The 15,819-nt window shown below is 36.4% G+C and overlaps 1 protein-coding gene and 2 long non-coding RNA genes across 3 annotated transcripts in view; 2 read left to right on the top strand and 1 right to left on the bottom strand.

Annotated features, from left to right (window-relative positions):
* The first annotated feature begins 3,148 nt into the window (after positions 1 to 3,148).
* On the top strand, positions 3,149 to 4,196 carry LOC127362143 (uncharacterized). The gene is made up of 2 exons (XR_007884387.1): positions 3,149 to 3,552; positions 4,149 to 4,196. It is a non-coding gene; the product is annotated as an uncharacterized LOC127362143 (long non-coding RNA).
* A 3,225-nt stretch (positions 4,197 to 7,421) lies between these two features.
* ttc12 (tetratricopeptide repeat domain 12) overlaps positions 7,422 to 15,819 on the top strand; it is a 29,297-nt gene continuing 20,899 nt past the window's right edge. The window contains exon 1 of the mRNA XM_051398309.1: positions 7,422 to 7,664. The gene's annotated coding sequence lies outside the window, so the exon portion shown is untranslated. The remainder of the gene's footprint in view (positions 7,665 to 15,819) is intronic.
* LOC127362528 (uncharacterized) lies at positions 8,468 to 9,675 on the bottom strand. Its single transcript, XR_007884475.1, has 3 exons — positions 9,514 to 9,675; positions 9,217 to 9,362; positions 8,468 to 8,647 (listed from the first exon to the last, which is right to left on the bottom strand). It is a non-coding gene; the product is annotated as an uncharacterized LOC127362528 (long non-coding RNA).

Raw genomic sequence — 15,819 nt, 5'->3', positions numbered from 1 at the left:
TGCCAGAAAGAAAAGACACTGCCGCTAAAGTAAACTCAATTGTTGGTTTTGTTCTTCTCTTTTTTGAATTTATTTGTGCAGCATTATTTCCCATCCTAACCTTTAAATGAACATTGACATTGCTTTGATTCTTGTAATCAACAATCACAAAAACATTCACGTTGCATTGTTTATTTGATCAAAACCAAACAACAACATGTGTAATTCATTGTTAAAAAGGAATGACTTTCTCCTTAGGCAAATTATGTTTTTGGTTTTTACAATCACTATGCCTAGGATCAGGTTATGGCTGTGCATGCAGGCACATGCAGACATCTGTTTTTCTTTAGTGATCCTGTGGGAGGGGGATGGGAAGTTCATTGTATAAAAAGCTTGGCTGAAATTCCAAAGAATCTGTGGACATTAACCAACATCTTTAATGCTGTGTGGCTTTGAGAGCGATGAAAATGATGATCAAAATGATTCCACAGACAAGTCCAATGACATTTAGGATCTTGGCTGTCCTTGATGCATCCTCTGCTTGAGCTGATTCTCCAAGAGCATTAGCATTTTGTGCCTTTAAAAAAAAAGATCTAAATTAATTTTAATTTACATGTAATTCAGTTTACTAGAAAAAAAAGTATTTACAAAATGTATAATGTTGGAAAACAATAAAAAATAATAGAAGGATACAAGCAGTATGAAGATTTTAAAAAGTTTGAAGTTCAGAAAAAGTCACTTACCCTGCAGGAGCAGACAATGGCAGCAATCCCTAGAGGCAGACAACAACATAAAGTGTTAAAGATAGACCATGCCAGGTAGGATGGAGCCACACCACGGCTCTGGCTTTCCATTTTCTGTCTCACTTGAAGTGAATGGGAGTTATACTTTGTTTGCAAGTGTCTGGATCCAGTGCCTGGTGAGGCTATGACCCACACCTTTATATCCTTCATGGGTGTGGTTTAAGGCGCTGCATGAGAGCAATAGCGACCAATGGAGAGAAAATAGACACCACTTATCTGAGATTTAACAGAAATGGACATTTCTGGATCTTGAGCTTTACGGTGCGAGTAACTATACATAGAGGAGACTTGAAAATGGATTTACAACTTTGAGTAGCAATTGAACAATAAAATGAATTGGACTTGATCGTCACCTAAATCACACATTTTCTCCTCAGGGAGGTCATTAAACCTTCCTGTTTCTATAGCTAATGGTTAATGTACCTAAACTTAACTGTTAACTTTTGGTTAAATTCTGCTTTACACTGAATATCAAACATCTAATCCATAAAAAATTGATGACAAATGAGGAAAGTAGTACAGTTACAAAAGAAATAAATCTAGGCATAACCTTTAGAGTATCCACAGATGTTCAAATTTACTTTTTTTTTGTGGGTTGGGGAAATAAAAAAAAAAAAAAAAATAAAAAAATTAAAATAATAATAAAAAAAAAAAAAAAAAAAAAAAAAAAAAAAAAAAAAAAAAAAAAAAAAAAAAAAAAAAAAAAAAAAAAAAAAAAAAAAAAAAAAAAAAGAAAAAAAAAAAAAAAAAAAAAAAAAAAAAAAAAAAAAAAAAAAAAAAAAAAAAAAAAAAAAAAAATAAAAAAAAAAAAAAAAAAAAAAAAAAATAAAAAATAAAGATTTAAAAAAGCATTATTTAGTTAATTTGTTTGGAAAAAAAACTTTCCCATGCCAGGGTATTCTTTGCTTCACTACTTTGAAGCTATATTTTTGATCTTGCAAGACTAACACAGCTCACTTCTCAGGTGCCTAAACCAATGGCATTTTGCATACGCAAAACAATTGGAAATGGTAATTGTGAAAGGATAAGTTGGTGAATTGCCTGAATTTTTGGGATAGATCAAATATGTATATTGGAAAAAACATTTTTATTTATATATAAAAAAAATAAAAATAATTCAGAGAGCACTACAGAGCGCTTTTTGAGATACAAGCATCCTCAGCAACAGAGATTGTGTTGGCTGAATTAAGTGAACTGATTGACTACTATCCCCTGGTTGACCTACAAATTGTGGAACCCCCGAATGGTAACCCTTAAAAGATACATACACGTGTCTGGTAATTATTCTTGATTATTATTTGATGTTGACCGTTTTTATGGGAATACAGGTTAAAATGATACACAAAATAACTCTTCAAAGACAGCTATTTTTACACAGGAACATGAGTGCCTCTTAATGTGTCAGAAGAAGATATAGGTTTTTTTGTGGCTTCAGGAGGAGGTTATTTGAGCCAGAATGAACATCATACAATGACACTACACTGCACTATCATAAAATAATATTTAAAAAAATTTTTTTAAATTTTATATAAAATCAAGATTCACAATAAACAGTAAGCTAATTTAGAAGCAAGTGTCTGACTTTTGTGCGTCATTCTTTCTGAGGGATACCTTCTTTACACTATCCCTATGCTTTTTAATCCCCATGATAGTCATACTGATGATGAATGAATGCTGTCTGCTCAGACTTCTATGTACATATGGTTTTAATAATTTTTTTTGCTTTTTCTTCAGAATAACCTGTCAAGCATATGGCTACACCGGCAGTGCTTCGCATCATCCTTGAAAAATAACTCTTCCAAAATAAAATGCTTCAGGAATAAAAAATTCTGTTTAGGAAAAAAAAGGCCAAAAGTCAAAGAGACAATGTGAGGTGGCAGGAGACTTCAGACTGCAATACAAGGACAGTGACTTTGATGAGTTCATAAACCTGAAGTCCACCTCAGACATTCAAAACAAAGCTACTCTCAAACTGATTTACCTCCCAAGTGTTCCCCCCCTTATCTCAGTGGAACCCAGTCTGGATGAGACTGCTTCCATTTCATCTGTGGACACTGACATTCTCTCATCCTCTAGCTCATCATCATCGTCCCTCAGATGTGAGCCATGGCCAGATGTCTTTCCTGTGCCTGAGTTCGTCTATGATGTCGAGCTCCAACTCCAGCGTGCTAATACTGACTTTCAAAATAATGGTATCCTCTTCAGTCCAAGTCCAAGAATGAAGTCAGACATTCTTGAAAGTTTGGCATCCCAGATAATCAAATATAAAACTTACCCGGGAAATAATAATTTAGTTAAAGCTGAATTTCTGTGCAATGCTGAATTTGATGCAGTAGCTGAAAAACACTCAAGAAAAAAACCATGTTTAAAGGAGCAAGGTTCTGTTTCTGGCTTTTATGGGTGGAAAATAAGCTTGAAATATAAAATGGCAAACTACCGCACAAAACTGCGCAATATCGGATGTTCCGAGCTGAATGTGAATTCCTTCAAGCGTAAACAAGGTGATCCACGCACATCTCCAAATCAAGTGAAGAAAGCTAGAAGAGCAGAAGTGAACTACTGTCCAGATTATCCAACAGGACAATCCCAAGAGAGCCTTGAGGAAGAGAGACTGGCATTATTGTCCGAAGTAAGAAAGAGCAACAACCAACAGGTGGTTAAGGAGAAAATGGAGAAGACATTTGCTTACAGGCGGCATGAAGTGATTGAAGAAAAGCCTTTCATTGCTGAATTCAAAAGAAGGTGGCCAGCTCTTTTCTCTGAGCAGGAGGTCAGTCATAACTAAGTTTTTTACATTTTAGGGGGTGAAGGGATGACATTAAAAGGAATCTTCACTAGGGCTGCAACAACAGATTATTTTCATCAATTTGATCATAAAAATTATGTCTTCAAATGTCTGTTTACTCACAACACAGACACTCAGAGTAAGAGGGAAACTGGACAATTTTGGCATTTTTTTGTCTGTAAAAAAATCTCAAGATTATTTGCTGCTCTAATCTTCACCCAAAGGTGAAAATTAGAATTATGAATTTATTAAATGCAAGGTGAACTGTCTTTATTCATGTGATGTAATTTTCCAGAAAAGCATTGTGTCAAATTTGTTGGACTGCAAGCATGTGGTGGTCATTGGAACTGGGTAACAGAATCATATCTGTGAAAATTATAACTTTTGGGAAAAATAACTAAGGGATATCCTTGTTGTTGTCCTATATTGCATTAATTTAATGATCCACACAATACCTGATCATGTGACAAAATTTTCATCTTAGGAAGTCACAATAACATTTCGTTAGTCCAGTAATTTGATTATTATTGCCTTTGAGCTGTATTGTGTTGATATTTTTATACTTTGTTAAATGTCTGTAGGTAGAAGCAGAGTTTACTCGCATCACCACTGTACCACTGAGATCGAAATTCATGCAACAGCTGGATCATCATTCTACACGGCTGATTACAATCTTCAAAGAAAAGGAGGAGCAGCAGGGCGGAAAATAAGGACTATCATGGCAGACTTGGATAAGGTACTTTTTATTTAATTTATTTTTATGATGAAGACGAACCAGCTGGCCACTGTAGGGCGGAAAATTAGTAGTCTTACCAGTTTGGCTGAGCAGTGATGATCTGTAGTGGTAATTGCTGCACAATGCAATACCAATATAACTACTCTTACACACTTCCCTTGTTCTCTGCTGTAGAATGATGCTGTTGAAACAAGAAGAGCCTGTGTACTGAAAGCACTAATGGTTTACCTCAATGAAGACCCTGAAAATCTCATAAGAGAGTACATGGTAAGTATTTTGGCCTTTGGTTTCTACTGTACTTTCTCTCCAGAAACTGAAAATGTGATTGTTATTTTAGAAGTTTTTGACAAGTCTATCACACAGACGAATAAGATATCATGCAGGCTTAGGGTACACACACAAAACTTCTTAGTAGGCAGTTCCTTAGTGTCTTGGATCCAAACATGACATTTATGGACAACAAGAAAAATGCATCAGATTGCCTGACATTCTAACAGACAGAAAGATTTGGGACATGCTTCCATAGTAAAATTCCCTCATTGAAATCACATTAAAAGCAGTTTGTGAACTACTGTCTTAAGGTATTATTGGAGGCTGGATGGATAATAAATGGTGTGTATATTGTAACTGAAGGTGTATTTGTTCTGTTTTTGAGGATGTTGAAGACAACCAGGAGGCTATGGACCAGACAGTCCTGGGAATCTTTGCCATAAAGATGGAAGGTGCAGAGTCTACAGATGGCCTGGCAGATGTTGGAATAATCATTGAAGGTGTGGAAGTGCTCCATGACCTTGATAACACTGCAAATGCAGTCGCCATTTTGTTTGGCCTCATGTACTCACTGGACCTGAGCTATCCAACAAACCTGAAGTACACATTTGAGGTTCTGCAAAAACTTGTGATGGAACTAGATGGCAACAAACTTTCAACAAAGGCTCAAGTGCTAAAGAACAAACTATTTGAAGGAACATTTTAGAGTGTAGTGCTCCTGAGCAGCACAGAGGAAACTTGGAGGACAAATTCCATCCCAAACCATCTGGCAGAAAACAGATTTTTGGATCTGCATGTTGAACTGTGAACTGTGAAGAGTGGATCAGATGCACTAAATGTTTAACAGAGTTGAGAAAATGTTTACAAAAAGAGACAATAACAAACTTGAAAAACACAAATGAGAAGTTTGAATTCACGTCAGCTGCAGAAGTGGAGATCAACAATGTGAAATGGAGAGTGATGGGTGAATATTGAAAGTTGTAGCAAGGAGGATGAGAGAATCAAATCGAAATCGTGTTTATGGTGCTGTGATCAAACGTTGACCAAGTTCCTGTTCATAAGATTTGGTACTGTCTGTTGAAAATGTACGTTGGACTACTTTTTTATTTTTCCTTTTTTTCCCTTTGTGATTTAATTTTAGAAAACACTGCACTGATTTGTTTGTTTTTTTTACCCCTACAATGCTGAAGTGGCAGGGAGGAAAAGATAATTTTGAAGTATTTTTACTTGACATTTGTTCACCCTATTCATGTAGATGGTTCTACATGAATAGGATGGATCTTTAAAAAAACAATATATTATTTTTTTATTTAAAGTGTTATAAATATGTGGGGGAAAAAAAAAATTTTTTTTCTCCCCCCTTTTTTTAAAAAATATTTTTTTTTTTTTTTTTTTTTTTTTTTTTTTTTTAAAAAATTTTTTTTTTTTTTGGTTTTTTTTAAAAATTTTAAATTAAAAAAAAAAAAAATTTTTATAAAAAAAAAAAAAAAATAAAAAAAAAATTTTATATAAAAAAAAGAAAAAAAAAAAAAAAAAAAAAAAAAAAAAAAAATTTTTTTTTTTATTAAAAAAAAAAAATTTTAAATAAAAAAAAAAAAAAAATTAATTTTTAAAATTTAATTTTTTTTTTTTTTTTTTTTTTGTTTTTTTTTTTTTTTATTAAAAAAAAAATAATTTTAAAAAAAAAAAAAATAAATTATTATTTGAATTTACTTAACTACATTGTGTGGAAATTGTTGACATAACTAGGTTTAGTAAGTCCAACATTATTCACTAGCTTGATAACAATGAAAACTATGTAAGTACTGATTATTCAAGTCAGTTTAGTTGGAACTACAAGGGGTTGTTCAATTAGTGTTACTCAATGCAGCTGAGTTACACATAAATTAGTGAGTTAGGTCAGTGTAATGAATGCCTGTTTAGTTAGCTGAACACTGCCTGATCAATTAAGGATAACTTGACCAGATAATATTGAAGTTACTTAATACAGTCTTGTTGGTTTCACATAAGTTCATTATTTTCTCTGTAATTATAGTATTAAATTAGTTTGAACACAACACAGTTTTGTGGAAATTGTTAACATAACTATATTAAGTTCATTAAACAAATATTTTTTTAATGTAGTACAGTTTCTCAGAGTCGTGACTCTAGAAAAAACAACAAGTACTACATCTGGTTGCCATGTGATGTGACTGCAAGTCAGTGGGGTCAGTGCAGCCTGTGTGGCATAAATGCGCAGCCTTGCAGCCTTGCAGCCTTGCAGCAGCAACTTTACAGCCAACTACAGCTAGCCCCTGCCCTGCCCCTAACCAATAGTTTAGGTGTATTTTTTTATCCATTTTAACTTTTTAACTTTAATTTTCAGTACGGTTTAGCTATGCGTACACAGAGATGAAATTACGCATTATTTCTTTCCCATCCATATTCTGCTCATACTTTGACATTTTTGATCTTGCAACTAACCAGCTCACTCCTCATGCCTAAACCAAATCAACCAAACCAATGGAGAAAAACAAACATTAGCCAATTAGAGGCAGAGTAGGGCGGGTATTTGTAGAATGCCGGTGGGAAAGAAATTAAGTGTTACATAAGTATTTACCTAGATTCACCAGGAGGTGGTGGTATACAGTGAGAAATAAGGGTACTCATGGTACCTGTGAGTAGTGGCCCATTTCAGGCACTGACCCTGCAGCAGCAACCTGACTCTCAGCTGCCCATGCAGCAGCAGCAGCCTCGCAGCCAGCACTTGGCTCTGCCCCTAATGTACCTCCTCCTCCCCAACTGCCTGTTGGCATGTCCCTGCAACTGGCACACCAGCCCTCTAATTAAACCTAGAAACAATCGCAGCCTTTAAGCTAGAACTTGTGCAGACCATGCACATTAATTCATAGCTATTGCTTACACAACATTACCGTTGTTATAAAAAATCAGGCAGAGATGGATACTTTATTTTTTATATTTTATATGAAAATGCATCTGGAGCACAACTAAATAACAACACAACTGAAGGAGTTGGATCGAAGAGTGATAGTGGAATTAAAGAAGAGGTACTAAAATGGGAATCTAATCTAAAGATCTAATTACAAAACAAGTGAGTGTTAAAACCTTCATTCTATCAAGCTCCTTTTCCTTGCAAAAATCTTTTCCCCACCCAAGAAAATAATGATCCAACTAAATAAAGAGGGTGTCAACTTAATCTGGGGAACATCCAGAACAGTCACTAAAAGGGAACTAATGTACAAAATAATACATACTTGTTACTTAAATACTTAATGAAGGCACAGAGTTAATTGAAAAATGTATCTCTCAGAGAACATTAGGATGTTTGATTACTGATATCTGTGGGAAGACTTCATGTTAGAGCTGTTGTGTAACAACATAAAACCGTCCAATTATTTATTGCAATGATGATAAGACACAGCCCCTCTATTAATGGACTGTTAGAGAGTTCAGGAAGTCTGGGACACATTGAAAGGGTTTGATAATAACATGATGCAATACATATCAGTCTCCTCTTGCTGACATCTGGAAGTCTTGACAAGTCTCAATGCCACCCATGGAGCATATTAGACTTATAAACTGATATCACTTTACTACATCATTGGACTCCATTTGACTCCATTTTTATTGCTCAAGGAATTCTCACTGTGGTGTTTCTCATTCTTTCGGATTTCACATTTGGATTGCATATGAGCTTATGAAAGTGCATTAATTTAACAAATTTTGAGTTGAGGAGTGAGGCTATTATGCTTTGTTGTCTTTTGTATTGACGTAAGATCAATAATTAATGTTGTAACTTTGATACAAAAGCTTTACAGCCCTTATTTTAGTAATTGGCATGGACAGGAGAGACACTGTTGGTAAAGTGAACTCAGTTGAATCAGAAGAGACATGTGAAGGAAGTAAGATAATTGTTTATTATAACAGAAGAACAAATGATTGATGTCTTGACAGAAAGTCTTCGGCACTTATACTCTCATTTTGCAATCGAGGGATGTCTAAGATAGATCCCCCTATGGAGTCCAGAGACTGGTGGTGGTCTGTTGAGGCTCATGGGCTGAAGAAATGATGAAGCTGATGAGAGAGAGAATTATATTTTAAAAGACAGCAGCAAGAAGATAGTCTTACAATGCAGCTGATATCACACAGCCCCAAAATATGACAGCAAGGAAATTATGAGTAAGCATGCGTGAATGACAGATATCAAAAGAAAGACTATTGTTTTGCTATCTGTCATATACGACTTAACTTTTCCTAGAGCATAATTTTTTAGCATTACTTTGCATCACATTATATATATATATATATATATATATATATACACACACAAAACATGTATATATATATATATATATATATATATATATATACCACAAAAACATTAATGTTGCAGTGTCTAGATATTGAAACCAAACAACAAAACAAGTATTTTAATGTAAAGCAGGAACAGATTTCTCCTTAGACAAATCATGTTATTAGCATTCCTAGAACCTGTTTTTGGATACTTGAATGAACACAGACAATATACTTACTATACTATACTTCTATATACAACTTGTGTGTGCACACAAAGGCCATCTGTTTCTATTTAGTGGTACTGTTTATGGGGGAGGGGAAGTTAATAAAAAAACAACAACAGGTACCTTTAAATTGTTCCCGTGGTCGTGAGAACGATGGCAGTGATGATCAGAATTATCCCACAGACAAGTGCAATGATATTTATGTTCCTGGCTATCCTCGCAGCATCTTCTGCTTGAGCTGATTCCCCGCGAGCATTAGCATTTTGTGCCTTAAAAAAGTATCAAAACTAGTTTTAATCTTCACGCAAAAAATATTTACAAAATGTATAATGTATGTATTGACAAAAATTACTAAGACTACAGAAGTAGAAAGCAGTGTGAAGATCAAAAAAAGGGCAATGTTAAGGTAAAGTTACTTACCTTGGAGGAGAAGACAATGGCGACAATGCCTAGAGGCAGACAGCAGCATAAAGTGTTACAGATGGACCACCCGAGGTAGGATGAAGTCACAGAACGACCCTGGCCTTCTTCCATTCTCTATCGCACCTGAAGTAGATGGGAGCTTTGTTTTCTAATGTCAAATGGCTGGCGGGGTCTGTGACGCACACCTTTTTATCCTTTATGGATGGAGTTTAAGGTGTCATATAAAACTAACAGCTATGTGAGCAACCAATGGGACTGAATGGAAGTTGGCCTTCTGGGAATCTTGTGACTTGAGCTTTACTGGCTCGACTATAAAAGAGGCTCAAATGATAATGAAAATTATAAAAATGGGATGAGCTAAAAAATATATAATAATGATATAACAACAATATGAAAATTATGTTTTGTGTATCAACGTGACAAGTGTATAGAGAATTATTGAGTATCACTGGTAAAATTTAAAACAGTACTCAAATGCTGGACTTTGAGTTGCTGGACTTTTATCTATAAAGATAACGTTTTTATTGTGAGTGGGTGATGGCGGAGACTTAATAATAGCAAAACTAGGTTATCAAAGGCCGAAGTGTAGCTAGAGCCAGGGTAGTTATACTGCAGGTTGATGGCATGATAGGAGTCAGGTGAGCAGACTAGGATGGTTGGGATGATGAGTTGGTTGATACATAGTTGCAGTTGCAGATGAAGAGATGACCACAGACACACTCGGAAAGACAGACAGGGGACGACTTAAAACACAGGGAAAGAAAAAAATACAAGGAGACACTAGGAAAACACTAGAGCCCTGTCGAAGTTGTAACAACCACTATATAAATATAAAATAAATATGTTTAAATACATAAGTATATATATACTACACTATGTAAATGAAAAATTAGGATTTGTGTGTACAAGTAAAAGTGACAAGTGTATACAGAGTATTGCACATTGTATCAGTCCTGGTACAACAGTAGCAGTCATGGTCTTGAGTTGAGAAGCCTGATGGCCTGGTGGTAAAAAACGTGTATCCATGCTCCTATATTGTCTGCCAGATGGTAACAAAGAAAACAGTCAGTACGTGCTGGGTGGCTATGGTCCTTGATGATGCAGCCTGTCAGCAAGCTCTTGCTGGTGCTACTGTAGATGTTTCTGAGGATGCTGGTGTTCATGCCAAACTTCCTCAGTCTCCTCAGAAAATAGAGCTACATGACTACCTCTCTTGACCACAGTGTTCGTGTGTAGTGTCTTCTGTGATGTACACACAAAGGAACTCAAACATCTTTGACTTACATATATACCCTGACAGAGTCTGTATATTTATTGATGTTGCCATATCTGTCAGTCAGCTGTCTCGAAGCATTCCTGTAAGACTCTTTGTTCCATTTGTAAATGGAAACCATCTTTTCCTGTTTCAGTTTCTGCCTATATATGAAAGCAGCAGTAGGATGGAGCAGTGGCCTGCCTTTCCAAAAGCAGGGGAGGGGAGGGATGTGTAGCAGTCTCTGAAAGGTGTGTAACAGTGATCCAGGTTCTGCTCTCCCCTGGTGGGAAAAGTGATTCCATAATACCACAATCAATGCTAATTACGTTTGTTCTGTTATTAATCAAAGAGCAGATTTTCTCACTGTCAACAATATAGATTCACATGATTCTCTGTAGCAATCAAGAATATTTTGAGACATTAACTGTCGTGAAAATTTTGAGTGGCGTTTGAGTGCGTCACAATACGTCCCTGTTGGAGTACAGTGCAGCAGCATTCCCCCTGAGTGAGCACAGATGACTGACTGTGCACCAGGTACAATTGGTTAATGGCAGTGGAATAGCCTCCATTTATCATGTCTCGGTTGTACTGCCAGTAAATCAGATGTGCAAGGTAATGTCTGAACCACAAATGGCAGTGAGTCATATATTTGCAATCAGGGAGCTTGAGTTGGGTGTACACTGACGGTAAGTCAGTGATGGTCATTCACCTGGTTCAAGGTCTTGTTGTAATGTATTTGATTCTGAGGGGGCTTTTCCTATTTTACATTTCGTTGTCTGGCTCAGGGAGTTTAGAAATGGAAAGCCCCTTTACCTATAAAAGGAGTAATGGATAGGAAGTATGTTGTTTAATCATAAAAAACCTGGTATCCACACGTTCGGTGAATGGAGCTAAATCTCCCCATATAGGCCACGCCCACTTCCGCCTATAATTTTTCTTCGCTAGAGCGCGAAATGTCCAGAAACTACTTCCGATTCGCAAAAAAAATTTCATGTAGCATCTGGGGACCGTCCTAATAAGTAATAAGTAATTAAAATCATTTTGATATTTCAAAAAATTAGCACTTCTTGTACATTTTTCATCAAAAAAGGAAGTGGACCATTTCTCCACATTGGTATGTCCGATTGACACCAAGCTTGGGTCCATAGTTCCTCATGTCTTCCTTAGGCATCGTTCACAATTTGAAATCATCGCCACAAGGTGGCACTCTTTAAAACGAAGAAGTTTATATCTCTGCATCGGGACGTGTGATTAAATGAAACTTAGCACGATGCTTGCCCATGGCTCCCTGAGGCTCCCTAAAAAATGTGTCAACAGTCCGCCACTAGGTGGCGCTCTGGTAGCATGGTAAATAACTGTGCGGAGACCGTAATAGTTATGAATATGAAATTCACAGGGCACGTGTAGACTGGTGCCTGTAGCTCACATACCAAAAATCATGTTTGTAGCACCCCCTACAGGACTTAAAAAAAGCAGCCCCGGTGCCACGTTTCACCGATATGTATGAAAATTGGTAGGCACATGTAACGTGCAGAGACGTACAAAGAAGCCCCTTGGACCCATACCCCAAACCCCACGGGAAGTCAGCCATTTTGATTTTGATTTTCACTTTCGGCAAACTTTTCGCATTGTATTTGAACGAACTCTTCCTAGGGAATTTGTTGGATCTGCTTCAAAATTGGTCTGTACAGTCAAAAAATGGTGCTGATTAAAAGTTGTGCTATTTGAGACTGTACGTTGAAGGCTGTGTCTGTAGCGTGCCGTCAAAGTTGGCCATTTTGAATTCTGTGGTCATACAAACTGTTGATGAAAAGTTGAGCTATTTTTGACTATAAGTCGAACCACGTGCCAGTGACAACTTGTTGAATTAAGCTGATTTGCCATAAAACAATACTCATAACTTCAGTGTGCAATGTCCAATCTCCAATAAACTTTATATATTCTGTAACAATCTCGCCCTGAACATGTCCTCATAACTTCAGCATACGTGGTCCAATCTCAATGAAATTTCACGTGTTCGATAAGAGTCCCGCCCTGAACATGTCTACGTGACAATATTCAGACATAGTGATAGTGGCAGTTATAAACCCCGAGTTGCATGGAGTGCGAGGTCCCGCCCAATGCTGCTTGCAGCTTTATTTATTATTATTTATCAATGTGATGATACAGTTGTTTGGATTACAGTTTTTGCACATTTGTGCCATATATTTTCAAACCAGTTTTCTTTTTATGTCTTAAGATCAAATTATGGATCCATGATGTGTTCCTTAACTCATCATCAGTTATGTAACATTGTCCAACAATGTAGGTTGGACTTACTGTAATTGTAACTATAAAACCTAAAAATAATACTGGGAAGGTCCAGTTAGCATTTAGTTTGCAGTGCAGTTCCGTAGTAAAGTCCATCTTTTGAGACATTGACCTCAGAAGAATGCCAGGAGCCTTGAATGGATTTATTGTGCAGATGCAGATAAATAGGAAAGCATGGAGTCAATGACAGCATTGTGTCTTCTGTATGTGTCATTCTCTGAGACACAACATTGTAGCATCCACAGCAGTGGCTCCTACAAAATCCCCTGTCTATACAGTAAGCCGAAAGGCCTTCATACATTTTGTCCCGCTGCATGCTGCGAATAACAGCTCTTATTATTTCTCAACAGCTGACATGTACAACGAATTTCCCAAGCTCTTGCAATTATTCTGACACACAATGCATAAACAGCACACTACACACTAACTTTATTTTGAAAGCAATTATAACTTCTCATCTCAGTTGATTTTTTATGCATTTGTTTGATTTAGTGTTTGGTGTGTCATCATACTTATCATTGTTTGAACTCCCTTTGTGTCTAAGTGTCTGAATGTGACCTCTCGACCTTTGAGATCCTGGTTGTGGAAAGCTTTCCAGATTGCTATTTTAAGATTTTAACAGCCTGTCACTATGGAATGTGTGAGATTTAAACAGCACCACAATTTTTAGACCTCTGTTACCAACCATTCAAATTGTCGATGTAATTACTGTTACTGCAACTTCATATTTTGAAAACAAGAACACAGTTAATGGCAAGTTAGACTGCTCAGTAATGTGTCTCTGGAATGTTTTTGTCCTAATTTGCTTTGAGCAAACGAAGATAAAGAGCCTCATTGTGTGTGGTTATTGGGGACTGAGATGTAACCATGAGGTCAGTTGCCCTGAAGGGATGAGGTCAATGCTCCCATTCCTTTTAAGGACACTTGATAAAGTCCAGTTGTGCCCAGGGTTGATTCCCCATTGTGTGTTTGTGAGAGCTTACATTGTTCACATCCGAAGTAACTCAGTACAGTGTCTGTCTTCATCAGCTGAACACAACTTTAATTTAGGAGATTTCCTCCAATAACAGCACTGATAAGAAATATCTAACCCGACTCTTTCATATTGTGGGATAAATCCACTATAATAACTATAACTATAATATCAAATTGATTACTTAATTGATGTTATCTGTAAATACTTGTGCATACCTGAGATTACTAGCATGTCCTTTGGCATTTTGACCAAATTGCTCCAGAGACCCCGACTTTTATTTGATGTGCATTTTTTATGTCTCCTTACTATTTGGGATTAGTAGGACCTCATTTTAGTTGAAATTAAATTTTTGCTTTCTACGTGCTCTAGATATATGTCAAAACCAAAGTCCACATATGAGGTGTAAACATGTTTACACTTTTATCTGCACTTTTGTTTACAAAAAATGCACTTTTATTACTTTTTAGTTGCTCCACATGAAACAAACTCCCCCACAAGAGGATCATTCTCTTCACCATCTGATAGCTCTTCAACGTCAGAGTCGCACTGAGCAATTCTTCAGCTCTCAAAAAGGAAATTTTTCCTGTGATATAAATGATAAAAAAAATTACGATAGACCCGATGTCCTCAAACGAGTACTTTATGTTTACAGATGTTGTAGCTTGCTAATATTGCTCAAATTGATCAAATATGCATGCCATATGAAGCTACAGATGTTATTGTGCATAAATATACAAGTGTCATTCATAAAATTCAATTAGGATTCTTGCCATGTCCATATTTCGGTCGGGAGCTGCCATAAAAAGTTTTGCTAGGTATTGCAGCCATCTTGTTTTTTATCACATGACTGTAATGTTGTTATGAGACCACTAGGTGGTGCAGGCAGTGTCCCCAGATGAGGTCGATGGGTCAACGTTCTTACAAATTAAGTATCATGGTGCAGAACAGCAAAAATTTAATGTCCTCATATGAGTTCACAGGGTCTCAGGAGGTTAAGTTTTGCAGCTACACTACACCTCAATGCACAAGTAATTTCAGTCCATACTTAAATTTCGATTGGTTGAAGGAAGAATTTGAAACTGCAATGCCACTGCTACATACAAGAATGCCTTCAGCCACCTTTCTTACACAGCAGCCACTTCCCAGACCCTGTAGTTATGTTAATTGACAAGCAAAATAAACACTCTCTTTAATATCCATATAGAATTTGTGGTGCACTCTTCACCTGATGAAGCTTATCGAAGCCTTTATTGCTCTATTCATTTTGTTGAATGTTCAATTCTTAATTACCTACTGTATGCATTTAGATTTTTATGTAGATAAGTCAGCTCTTACTCCTTCCTAAGGTTATCACAGCATTAAATGTTAATCTACTATATAATGAGCTATAATCAGCTGATTTGCATAGCTGTGTCCCTTTATGTGTCTTTAACCACAGGGAGGCAGTGTTGATCTGTTGCTGAGTAAAGGGGAAGACGATAGTTACGGTGTAGGATGTCCCCATATGAAGATGGTCACTTTAAAAGCAGGTTCATTGAAATATTAGGGAAATACACTTGGCCACTCTGTACTGAGCTGATGCACAGAATATATGTGCAGGGAAAGGGGGGCCCTGAAGCACTTCATAGTCTGACGAAGAAAATATCAAAGAGTAATGGCAGCCATTAAATCATTTATATTGATAATAAAAAATACATTTGACTATTCTTTTGTTTTGGGTTAAAGCTGACCACCAGAATCCAGGGCGAGAAGTGTTGCCTTT

Source organism: Dicentrarchus labrax, unplaced genomic scaffold, assembly GCF_905237075.1.
Source record: "Dicentrarchus labrax unplaced genomic scaffold, dlabrax2021, whole genome shotgun sequence".
Taxonomy (NCBI): domain Eukaryota; kingdom Metazoa; phylum Chordata; class Actinopteri; family Moronidae; genus Dicentrarchus; species Dicentrarchus labrax.
This window is presented reverse-complemented; position numbering and strand designations above follow the sequence as displayed.